The sequence below is a fragment of the Staurois parvus genome, unplaced genomic scaffold (assembly GCF_062004578.1).
Source record: "Staurois parvus isolate SC_StPar_1 unplaced genomic scaffold, SC_StPar_1.0 ptg000172l, whole genome shotgun sequence".
Lineage (NCBI taxonomy): Eukaryota > Metazoa > Chordata > Amphibia > Anura > Ranidae > Staurois > Staurois parvus.
In genome coordinates this window covers 13,451,926-13,464,535 of record NW_028317968.1, presented here as the reverse complement: position 1 = coordinate 13,464,535, position 12,610 = coordinate 13,451,926, and the positions used below count along the sequence as shown (strand labels likewise).

The 12,610-nt window shown below is 45.2% G+C and overlaps 1 protein-coding gene across 1 annotated transcript in view; it reads left to right on the top strand.

The window, feature by feature from the left end:
• Positions 1-2,647: 2,647 nt before the first annotated feature.
• Positions 2,648-12,610, top strand: part of LOC149462675 (rho-related GTP-binding protein RhoC) — a 94,399-nt gene continuing 84,436 nt past the window's right edge. Inside the window, exon 1 of the mRNA XM_089676728.1 lies at positions 2,648-2,805. The gene's annotated coding sequence lies outside the window, so the exon portion shown is untranslated. The remainder of the gene's footprint in view (positions 2,806-12,610) is intronic.

The window sequence follows — 12,610 nt, the reverse complement described above, 5'->3', positions numbered from 1 at the left end:
GACCTGGAAGACAGCGGCACCTCCACCCTGCTTTTCCGCCTTGTCCAAACAGAGAATGCCTTGCATTCACTAAGAAATTGCAAGATGTCCCCTGAATGGTGCCCATGCCGAGTGGGCGATCTCCTGTGGTTGTTATGTAGCAGGGCAAATGCTGGCCATGGGACCTGGAAACAGTGGCACCACCACTCTGCTTCTCCACCTTGTCCAAACAGAGAATACCTTGCATTCACTAAGAAAATGCAAGATGTCCTCTGAATGGTGCCCATGCCGAGTGGGCGATCTCCTGTGGTTGTTATGTAGCAGGGCAAATGCTGGGCATGGGACCTGGAAAACAGCAGCACCACCTCCCTGCTTCTCCACTTTGTCCAGAGAATGCCATGCTGAGTGGACGATCTCCGGTGGTTGTTATGTAGCAGGACAAACGCTGGGCATGGGACCTGGAAGACAGTGGCACCACTACCCTGCTTGTACGTCTTGTCCAAACAGAGAATGCCTTGCATTCACTAAGAAAATGCAAGCTGTCCTCTGCATGGTGCCCATGCCGAGTGGGCGATCTCCTGTGGTTGTTATGTAGCAGGGCAAATGCTGGGCATGGGACCTGGAAAACAGCGGCACCACCACCCTGCTTCTCCACTTTGTATAAACAGAGAATGCCTTGCATTCACTAAGAAAATGCAAGATGTCCTCTGAATGGTGCCCATGCTGAGTGAGCGATCTCCTGTGGTTTTGTAGCAGGACAAATGCTGGGCATGGGACCTGGAAGACAGCGGCACCACCACCCTGCTTCTCTGCCTTGTCCAAATAGAGAATGCCTTGCATTCACTAAGAAAATACAAGATGTCCCCTGTATGGTGCACATGCCGAGTGGGCGACCTCTTGTGGCTTTTGTGTTGCAGGGCAAATGCTGGACATGGGACCTGGAAGACAGCGGCACCACCACCCTGCTTCTCCGCCTTGTCCAAACAGAGAATGCCTTGCATTAAGTAAGAAACTGCAAGATGTCCTCTGAATGGTGCACATGCCAAGTGGGCGATCTCCTGTGGTTGTTGTAGCAGGGCAAATGCTGGACATGGCACCTGGAAGACAGCGGCACCACCACCCTGCTTTTCCGCCTTGTCCAAGCAGAGAATGCCTTGCATTCACTAAGAAAATGCAAGATGTCCTCTGAATGGTGCCCATGCCGAGTGGGCGATCTCCTGTGGTTGTTATGTAGCAGGGCAAATGCTGGGCATGGGACCTGGAAAACAGCAGCACCACCTCCCTGCTTCTCCACTTTGTCCAGAGAATGCCATGCTGAGTGGACGATCTCCGGTGGTTGTTATGTAGCAGGACAAACGCTGGGCATGGGACCTGGAAGACAGTGGCACCACTACCCTGCTTGTACGTCTTGTCCAAACAGAGAATGCCTTGCATTCACTAAGAAAATGCAAGCTGTCCTCTGCATGGTGCCCATGCCGAGTGGGCGATCTCCTGTGGTTGTTATGTAGCAGGGCAAATGCTGGGCATGGGACCTGGAAAACAGCGGCACCACCACCCTGCTTCTCCACTTTGTATAAACAGAGAATGCCTTGCATTCACTAAGAAAATGCAAGATGTCCTCTGAATGGTGCCCATGCTGAGTGAGCGATCTCCTGTGGTTTTGTAGCAGGACAAATGCTGGGCATGGGACCTGGAAGACAGCGGCACCACCACCCTGCTTCTCTGCCTTGTCCAAATAGAGAATGCCTTGCATTCACTAAGAAAATACAAGATGTCCCCTGTATGGTGCACATGCCGAGTGGGCGACCTCTTGTGGCTTTTGTGTTGCAGGGCAAATGCTGGACATGGGACCTGGAAGACAGCGGCACCACCACCCTGCTTTTCCGCCTTGTCCAAGCAGAGAATGCCTTGCATTCACTAAGAAAATGCAAGATGTCCTCTGAATGGTGCCCATGACGAGGGGGCGATCTCCTGTGGTTGTTATGTAGCAGGGCAAATGCTGGGCATGCGACCTGGAAATTAGTGGCACCACCACCCTGCTTCTCCGCCTTGTCCAAACAGAGAATGCCTTGCATTCACTAAGAAAATGCAAGATGTCCTCTGAATGGTACCCATGACAAGGGGGCGATCTCCTGTGGTTACTATGCAGAAAGACAACTGCTTGGCATAGGACCTGGAAGACAGCAGTGCCACTGTCCCAGCTCTCTGCTGCATAGCAACCATGGCGACCTCATATTGTCACTAAGCAGCAGGCAGGAACCCTGAAGATAGTAGCAGCTAAACAATTTTTCACTTCCGCAGGTAGAGCTAGGTACACCTACGCTGAACCTAACCATTCAATACAAACCTGACCTGGGGTTCTCCTTTAAGAAAAATATAAACAAAGAAAACAAAATGGTTTGGAACCACAAGTGATCGTAAAAATAAAAGCTAATCCCTTCACGCTGCGTCAGTATGTAACATGTTTAGCGGAAATCCAAGCAGAGTGATGAATTGGGCGGCATAGAAAGTTCCGGTAGCCGGTGTGAAGCTTTTCGAACACTAACATGGCCAATTTCCAGCGTTAAACAGGTTAATGAGCTCTCCTTCCACCTCCTCTCCCACAATCCTTTGACAATGATGTCATGGTGAACCCTGAGGGGGTGGAGGATTTAATTCTTCCTCTAGCACACAGCGGCCCCTCCTTCCTCGGCTGAAGGCTGCAGTCTGGAGAGCAGGGAGTGGGAGCCTGACTGAGCTCACTCCACATTACAGTCCAGGCACTGCGGTCCTTCTGGCCTCACTCCCGCCTTCCTTCCTGGGTCACCACCACACCGGGCATTACAGGTAAGTCACAGAGGACCTACTACACCGCTCCTCTCCACACACTGCCCGGGAGGGCGCCTACTCTTCTCCCCACACCGAACTTACTTTGGGGGAGTCTAAGTTTGTCCTTCCATGGTGGGCTCTGTGCCCAGGATCCAGTGCGGTCAGGGGAGGCTGGGGGGATTGTCCTGGAAGCCACAGGTTATTATTGTTTACACAGTGCACAACAGCAGGTAAACAACCCCCACCGGAGGCTTCCTTCCTACACATAGTCCTGTCATCCTACATTAGCTTTATTATTAGCTATGTTATGTTTCTTATTGTTTATAGGTTGTTTATTTGATGAGGATTTATACATAATGTGTGATGTGTTCATGAGGAGTGCTGTAAAATCAATGACTGGAGCCTTCAGTACAGGGTAAAGCTGGCTATACACTGTTCGATTTCTGTGTGATCGTTCGCACAGAGTTCATTTGTCGGGGCGTTCCATAACATAAAGCCTTCAGAACGCTTGATAACACCTTCAGAGGTTTCAATAACACAGGCTTTCCATAACAGAGCATGCCATCAGCGCAGTTGATGACACTCAGAGCTTTCTACAACACTGTTGTGGCTTTCGATAACGCCATCAGAGCGCTCAATAACGCCATCAGAGCTGTCCGTAATGCTGTTGTGGCTTTCGATAACGCAATCAGAGCGCTCATTAACGCCTTCAGAGCCTTCCATAATGCTTTCAGAGCAGTTGGGACTTTTGATATCCGATAATCCTATCGGCGAGCTCAATAAATCCTTCAGAGCCTTTGGTAATGCCTTTAGTGCATTCGATAACATCGTCAGGACTTTCGATAACCCCATCAGTGCTCTCAATAAATCCTTCAGAGCCTTTGATAATGCCCTTTAGTGCAGGGGTGGGCAACTGTGGCCCTCCATTGTTGGTGAACTACAAGTCCCATCATGCCTCTGCCTTTGGGAGTCATGCTTGTAACTGTCAGTTTTGCAATGCCTCATGGGACTTGTAGTTCTACAACAGCTGGAGGGCCACAGTTGCCCACCCCTGCTTTAGTGCATTCGATAACCTCGTTAGGACTTTCGATAACACCATCAGAGCGCTCAACGCCTTCAGAGCTTTCAATAACCCCACCAGAGCGCTCAACAGTGCGCTCAGTAACACCTTCAGAGCTTTTGATAATGCTCTCCAGACTTTCGATAATAGAGAGTGCCTTCAGAGCTTTCAATAGCCCCACCAGAGCGCTCAACAGTGCGCTCAATAATGCCTTCAGAGCTTTCAATAGCCCCACCAGAGCGCTCAACAGTGCGCTCAATAACGCCTTCAGAGCTTTCAATAGCCCCACCAGAGCGCTCAACAGTGCACTAAGTAACACTTTCAGAGCTTTTGATAATGCTCACCAGACTTTCAGTAACAGAGAACGCCACCAGAGCGCTCAATAGCCCCACCAGAGCGCTCAATAGCCCCACCAGAGCGCTCAATAGCCCCACCAGAGCGCTCAACAGTGCGCCGAGTAACACTTTCAGAGCTTTTGATAATGCTCTCCAGACTTTCGATAATAACACCATCAGAGCGCTCAATAACGCCTTCGGAGCGCTCACTAATGCCGTCAGGACTTTCGATAATGGATAACATCATCAGAGCGCTCAGCGCCTTCAGAGCCATCGAATCATGCTTTCAGAGGCTCAATAACGCTGTCTGACCTTTCGATAACTGATAATGCACCAGAGCGTTTGATTAATGCTATCTGTGACTATGCAAATTTTGTATGAGGGTTCATGCTCCCCAAACGCATTGGGGCAACACCGGGCACTATTTCCAGTGCAGCCCCAGCACATAGGGCTTGCTTACATTTTGTGACTGGAAGCTGTAAAAGTAGGCGGTTGAGGTGCCTTTTTTATGGCTCCTGAGCACCCACCTTAACCTTCTACATCAGAAAAAACATCAATAGCCTGGCCCATGTGCACCTCAAACATTTTTAATAATGCTCTAAAAATGCAAAAATTATACTCCAATGCCACCATCAAGCACAATGCTTTCAAGTGAAAGGGGCTGTGTCGCAACCATGTATAAAGCACGCGGTACTCTTGGTTTTTAATGGTTAAAACAGGCCTCCAGGAAGTGACATGTTGCCTCCCAGCCGCCTGTCATCTGCCACCATGGAACGCTTTTCAAGGGCCGCAATTACAGCTGCAAGTGTAAACAAGACCATAGACAAGGTGAAATGCCTTGTTTCCATAGCGTCAGTTCACGCCACAGCATTGTGTTGGTGTGCACTGATAAAAGTATGGCATTCAGTGTGTGTGTGTGTGTGTGTGTTTGGGGTTTTTGGGTTTTTTTGGTTTTTTGCTCCTCCATAGTGGGCTTTGAAGTCAATAGAACTGTAATGAAATGACACTTCTGTAGTTCTGGGATAAAAAGAAAAGTAATCTGTGCAATGTGCTGTGATTGGCGTGTTGTCACAGGCCTTGACTGTCCTGAAAATTTGGTTCAACTCCCACGTTGCACATTTAAACCTTTTAATTTTGGGAAGGATGGAAATGGGTATTATTCTGAATGGGAATTAATGGTCAGTTAAGGAATGAGACATTTTCCACCATCCTTTACCCTTTTTTGTTTTGTTTTTTTGCCTCCTTTCTTTTTTCATTTATTGATGCTGTCAACTGATAGTTTGATTTCCTAAGAACATGGTCAAACTAAAAACCATTGCACAAAAGACCATTTTGGCGAAAGTTTTGCCAATGTATGGCTAGCTTATATTGTAAAGTGCTGAGCAAACTGTTGGCGCTATATAAATCCTGTATAATAATAATAATGGCAGCTTTATCTTGTTATAAGGCTGATTGTTTGTTCCATGGGCCTGGGCTGATTCAGTTTGATCTAATAGGCTCCTACATAAGTGTCGTGGTACACAGACGTTTGGGGTTAAACATTTAGGTAAGGTTTCATTTTGAATTGGATCTTATGTGGTGATATTTAAATGACTCCTATGATGGTGTAAGGTAATACTGGAGCAATGCTCATCGTTCCATCGTTTGATTGGGAGCAGAAGAAAAACCTGCCAATGCTACTCTAAAAAGAAAATAGTCTAAAGACTTGCTTAGTACCAAGGAGCATTGAAGTGCTGAACTTTTTCCAATCCCCCCCAGAGTGCGGGACCCTGGGTGGGCAGCTGCTAAACTCTTATTATAAGGCGTCCCCGGGTGGCTGTTATGTCTTATGTCTGTAATAGCTTGCCTATGTGAGTCCCAACTGTGTCTGATATGTTGTTGTGTTGACACTTGTGTTCAGGGGAGTAACACGCCCTTCTGCCTAGTGTTTATCTGAAACCAGTTTGCCTTGCGGTGACTGGGAGGACAGGAGCGTCCTGTGTAGAAGTGGCATCCAGGGTGATGAGAATGAGGTGGGGCGGAGGCTTTTAGAGGATTGGAAGGAGTGGGGAGGGAGATGGCTGGGAGGTGCGCTTTGTACACAATCAGCTTGGGAAGCTCGCTGTCAGTTTCTATGGAAACCAGTTTAAATAAGTTTTCATCCCCTCTCCGTTCTCATGATTTAGTCGTCAACGGGTTAATGTTGCAGACAGTTTTTTTTTTGTTTTTTTTTTCTTCATGTTTGTTTTTTGCCGCCCCTGAGAATTAGGACCCTGGGTAGCCCAGAATCGTTGGGTGCTTTGATATTATGCGTTTTGAATTTAATTATAAAAAAAAATGCATTTCTTGAGTGCTGGTGACTGACTTCCCTACTTTTTTTTCTTTTTTTCCCTTTTTTTTTTTTTTTCTTGAATTAACTTGAAATTTCAGTCTGTTAAATATAAAGATTAGATATTGTAGAGTTCACTGATTTATTGATTTTTTTTTCTTATTACTATTACACTATGCTGTGCAGTGCTTGGTAAAGGTAGTAATCTGGTATAATGTATGCTTGTGATATTTATTATTTTTATTTATTACAGGTACTTGTGTAACTCCATCAATCAATTTATGCAGCCCTTTACACATATATATATATATATATATATATATATGTATTGTACATTCACATCAGTTCCTAACCCTCAAGGCGGGTACAATCTAAAGTCCCTAACTTACATTCATACATACACATACTAGGGCCAATTTAGACAGGAGCCAATTAACCTACCAGCATGTCTTTGGCGTGTGGGAGGAAACTGGAGTACCCAGAGGAAAACTACACAGGCAGAGGGAGAACTTGCAAACTCCAGGCTAGTGGTGCCGTGGCTGGGATTTGAACCAATGACCCTAGTACTGCCAGGCGGAAGCGCTAACCATTTAACAACTGTGTGGTATTGCATGAACACACTGGACTTGGGCTACCTGTACTCATATGCCAGTTGCAGGTGCAAGTAACCCCTAATGCCGTCTCCTCTCCCAAAAGCCCCTTAAGTGGGCTTTAATGTTTGACAGGTAGTATGGCTTCTGTATTGTGACCCAAGAGCCCATTCTACTGGCTCCCAATCAGAACCCCTGACAGAGCTGTAGGTGATAGCTTGGTTAATATACCAAGAGGGCGCTCTCAGTTCCTTTTTCTTTCTCTCTACCATGAGAAAAAAAATAGCTTGATCCTCCATCAACACAGTGTTGATAGAGAGACCCCCCCCCCATCCTGCAGCTCTATTGTGTTCTGCTGCTGGGGAGCCTTGCCTGCTGGCAGAACAGTGATCCCTGATGGCATCTATAGCCGCCAGCAGTGGTCACATGAGGGGGAAAAAAAAAGTCTGACAGGCTGATTGTACTAGAGTCATTTGATGTATTAACTTCAGTACAACCAGCCTGCTTATAGATGGATTTAATCTTGGCTCTTCCATGCTGAACTGGCTGAGATTTGATCCATCTATGGCCAGCTTTACACTGATTTTCACTGCACACTGTGTGCTTCTGACAGTGTGCTTTATGATCTGCAGCAAATCGGTGCCCACCTCATTTCCTGGCTGGAGGATGTCCATCTATTCCTTTCCTCCCCAGTTTACTGTCTTTACCCCCCCTCTTTCTTTCATTGGATTTCAGTTCTTCCAACCTTCTATATGGACATTGCCTAAGGCAGTCTACATGCAAATGAGCCTGCTTAGAAATGTTCACTCCACCAGAGTGACACCCACTCATTAAGACTTTTTTTTTTTTATATTTGCTCATCTCCTCCCAAGAGCCAATCCACTGCTTGCATCAGGGCTGAGGGGGCACTGTGACATTTCCAGGTAACTATGTACAGCACCTTGCAGGCCCCTCCTCTCGATATGCCTTCATTTGGGCAGCACAGTGGCTAAATGGTTAGCACTTCAGCCTGGTACTACTAGGGTCATTGGATCAAATCCCAACCACAGCACCACCTGCCATGTTCTTCCTGTGCCTGTGTGGGTTTCCTCCGGATACTCCGGTTTCCTCCCACACTTCATGCTGGTAGGTTATTTGGATCCTGTCTAAATTGGCCCTAGTATGTGTATATATGAATGTAAGTTAGGCACCTTAGATTGTACGCTCCTTGAGGGTTAGGGACTGATGTGAATGTACAATATATATGTAAAGTGCTGCGTAAATTGATGGCGGTATAGAAGTAGTAGTAGTAGTATTTCGCAGAGACAGTCAGGGCATTACTCTATCAGATCCACTGGCTGTTAGGAGTTAGAGTAGTGTGCACATGGATTTTCTTTTGCATTGAAACTGCTTTTCTTTCCTGTACTAGACAATGTGAATATAAAAGCAGCCTGAAGCAAATGAAAGTTAAAGCAAGACTGTTTCCCTTGAAGTTGTGCTACCTTTGACCTGCTGTGTGCATGTACCCTATAGCTCATTTTTACGATATATTCTTGTATGTGTTGCAACATGGATGAGCTTCCTTTTGTTAGTGTTTTTCATACCAGTGCTTCTTTAGGCTTTAGGACATGTAAATGGCGGGCTTCTTTTACTACTGCAGGCCTTAGTATCCTCAACTCTCTTAATTTGTCATGGTGGTTCAAATGACTTAATAAATCATACCACAGGAAGGCAAAAATAATTCTTACATAAAAGTCCTTTACAAGAACATCAAATGTTTGTCAGCTGTTTTTATGTACATACTGTCAGCTGTGGTTTCCAGATAGGTGGTTGAGAATAAATACCATGGTGTTTGCCAAGGTGGAATGAGGGGGCACACCTCAAAACTTAAATATGAACAGTTTATTTTTAAGCAACGTCCTTGCTATTTTGACTTGCTGCTGAATCCACTTGGTTAAAGGTGGTAATTACTGATATTTCAGTTTTGGTTAATGCTGAGAGGTAAAACTGAACTCTGGGCAGATTAAAAAAAAATAAAAAATTAAGCGCCTCTAGTGCACTTGTGTATTCCTTTAAAATAGTTTGTTTTCAGAAAACTAGTATAATTTATCTTGATCAGCTTCCTGTCATCCTGTACACAGCAGTGCTCAGACTGAGAGGGAAGAGCAGCATTAATGGCCAGTTCAGCTTTCTGCACAGGAGAAGGCAGAGCAGGTTCTACTTGGATTTTGGTCTAAGGTCCCTCCCTCCATTGCATACATATACATTCTAGGGCCAATTAATCTACCAACTTGTGTTTGGAGTGTGGGAGAAAACCTACCAAAGTACAGGGAGAGCATTCAAAGTTCTTGTGTCCTGGCTGCGATTTGAGCTGAGGATGCCAATTAACATCTAGAAATATCTTAAATTCTTCCCTATGCATACAACCACATAGCTTCATATAGGCTGTATGAGGGGCACTGACATAGGGAAGAATAGTCCTGCCTATGTCAATATGTCTGCCACCACACAGAGGCAGAGCAGAGAAAGGCATAGTAAGTCAGTAATGGTGAGGAAAGGTCAGCTGTAAGGAGACAAGCTTTACCCTGTTAGTAATTTAAAACAGCGCCACACCCTTTCCTAACTATACAGCAGCAACTCCCACTCCACAAAATGGAAAAACAATTCAAATCCAAAATAAGAGTGCGCTAAACAAATATATAATGTCCATACATCAAATATATTCAAATCCCAAAAAATCCATGTGACAAATATAACTAACTTGGTGCATAATCCACCACCAAATCAATCAAATGCACTCACCAGAGCTAAGTGCTGATCAAATTATAGACCAGCCTTAGCGTTTTTTGCTCTGGGAGCGAAGACACCACAAAACTCCAGACTTTCGATGTATTCTATTGTAGTATAAGAATCCAGCTGATATACACCCTTCTATATCTTTAGGCAGGAAATGAGGAGGAATACTCTGCAGCCACTCTTCATGAGTGGACAATCACCACAGCTCCATCCCCAGTCCAGCCCCCTAAAGGCTGAGGGACAGTAAACTGGCCCTATACTTAGAAGGTTTGGAGACCCCTGGACTAGGGGACACTGAAGAACAGTCCACCGCTCGAGTTTGGGCAAGAATCAGCTGCTGGGAGAGAGGATAATTGGCTAATTACAACTGCCCAGACGTTTTCATTTTTAGCATTAGGTACAGTAGTAAATGTTTAGAAGATGTTAGATTTTGGTTTTCTGATATTCTTTAACTTGGTGTTTTATCCAATCGTTTCAAGGGGATTTGGTAAGTCCCTTGTGAAGCATATTGGTTGCCAAAAAAATATCATTGGATGGATTTTCTCCTGTGGCTAGTAGTCCTTTTTTTTTTTTTTCTTTTTTTTTTTTTTTTTTTTGACAGCCAGCCCTGTCATCTTGTCAACATATCTAAACAGCAGCTGCATCTGATTTTGATGCAGGCCCTTTGCAGTTGACCATTTTTCACCTGGCTCTTTTAAAAGAACAACTCCAGGATAGGCAAAAAAAAAATCGGTTAGTACACCCTTGTACACAAAACACTAAATCTCTTACCATTTTTAGGAGAAATTTCTAATTGAATTTTCATGACCTCATCTCTGTAATTCAAAAGATAACAGCATCTGTTCTGCCAAGGAGGAGGTGTAACTGGGATTACATCATGTTCTGTCCTCTTTCTGACGTAAAAGGAAACTACAGTTCCCTTCAACCACTTGGAATTGTAGTGAATGTGGGCAGGTACACTAGGTGTGACAAATGTACAAATTTGAGTAGATAAGATGTGACCTGTAGAGAATGACAATGTAAATCTAGTTCATTCCTTGTTAAAGAAATATTCAGTCAGAGGTATTCAGAGACAGATGGTCACTAATTAGCATCTGAAGTGATCTAGCTTCCTCTGGATGTAACACCTAAGTGCCAATAAGATTTGTCTATAATCACACTTTGCCACCTTCCTGAAGTAAACGAGGAAACTGCTGGAGACAGGTTGTCTTCATGACAGCAGGAGACCAGAGCTTTAAAGTATATACATACATCAAAGGAGTTTGTTTCATCCCTCATACAAGCTAAAATATTAGTTGCAGAGAGATGAAAATACTTCCTTCTGATGGGGCACTCTGTGGGCTGCATTGGCATGTAAAAACTATATTTGTGGCCTATGTAGAATGCCAGGAAAATGCAGGAAATGGTTATGTGGTGCTGGAGTGCGATAGCTGAACAGTGATTGGTACTGTCGCGATCGGACTGATGCACTGGTGTCGGAAATTCAATCCCCAACTTGGTGATTCAAGCCGGTCTTGGTCCGAATGACTTTGGGCAGGTCAGCACCCAGAACATCCTAAGGGCGGGTACAGGAACACCCCCCCAGAGGCAATTGGCCCAGTACTCATGTCCAGCCTACGTCCATATTCCCCTAAATTGAGGACTGGAGATATGGACAGGGTGATTTGTATGGAGCCGGTTCGATTTGACTGATGGATTGCTGACTCTCTGACTTGCTCCAGTCATAGGATAAATCAGGGTAAAAGTTTTATTCTGTTTTATTCCCTTTTATTTTATAGTGAATAGTCTGTGTCGTCTTGTAATTTTTGTATTTCTGTAACTTTTTATACTTTGTACATATTTTATGCACTGCCCACTTTCGGGATATTAAATTTTAAAATTAATAGGTGACTTCTGTGTATTTAAGCACAGGCTCATATATGTCCGGAGAGATTAGATTACAGAGATTAGATTGTATTGTATTTTAGTGCCTTTATACGCTCGGTCAAGCTCATTGGCAATCTGTATGCAATTGCACTGCGTGTGGGCAGATTGCGTGCAGATAGTAAAGGTAACAGATCTGCCAGATGGAGATCTGTGTGTGTGGGGTGTTCCAGCAGACCGTTCTGCGGATAAACTGTTGGGTGGTGGCAGGCTACCTTTTGTGGTGTGTCAGGTGTTGGGGTGTGTGGACAGTGGAAGAGTGATTAACACTGGGGTTCTGGCTTGTAGGATAGCTGGAGGGATCCTAGAAGGGTGTGCGATTGCTAAGCTGCTCCTCAACTCTAATTAGTGCACCAGATTGTATGTAAGATTTGTATCTGCCAGTGTGTGGGGTCGACCAGCTGGATTGGAGTGGAGTCTCCCTCCGGTGGTGGCCAAGAGGTAGTGTGGGCTGTGAAAGTGTATCACGGCCGGTCTTGTATACGGTTTTATATATTCAAAGTTAAGTCCCCTTTATTCCCTCTTACCCCAAGTCACGACCGCACATGTGCGCCTCGGTTAGCTAGTCGCTGTGGGCGTGTGGGGAATCCGTGACACTAGGCCTCTACATTTTGAATGTGTCTGAGAGTCTCCATCCGCCCACCACTGCCAGTGGGGCTGAATAACATTACTGCTTCCTGGAGAAAGGAACTACGGAAGGTATGTGCCAAGATCAGTGGCTGGGGAAATAGCCAGGACCAGTGGCTGCTATGCCTCCTATTTCAGAGCAACTTTTGAATGAACCAGAAGATAAATGACATATTCAGTGAAGGTAGGAAATTAGCAACAAGGA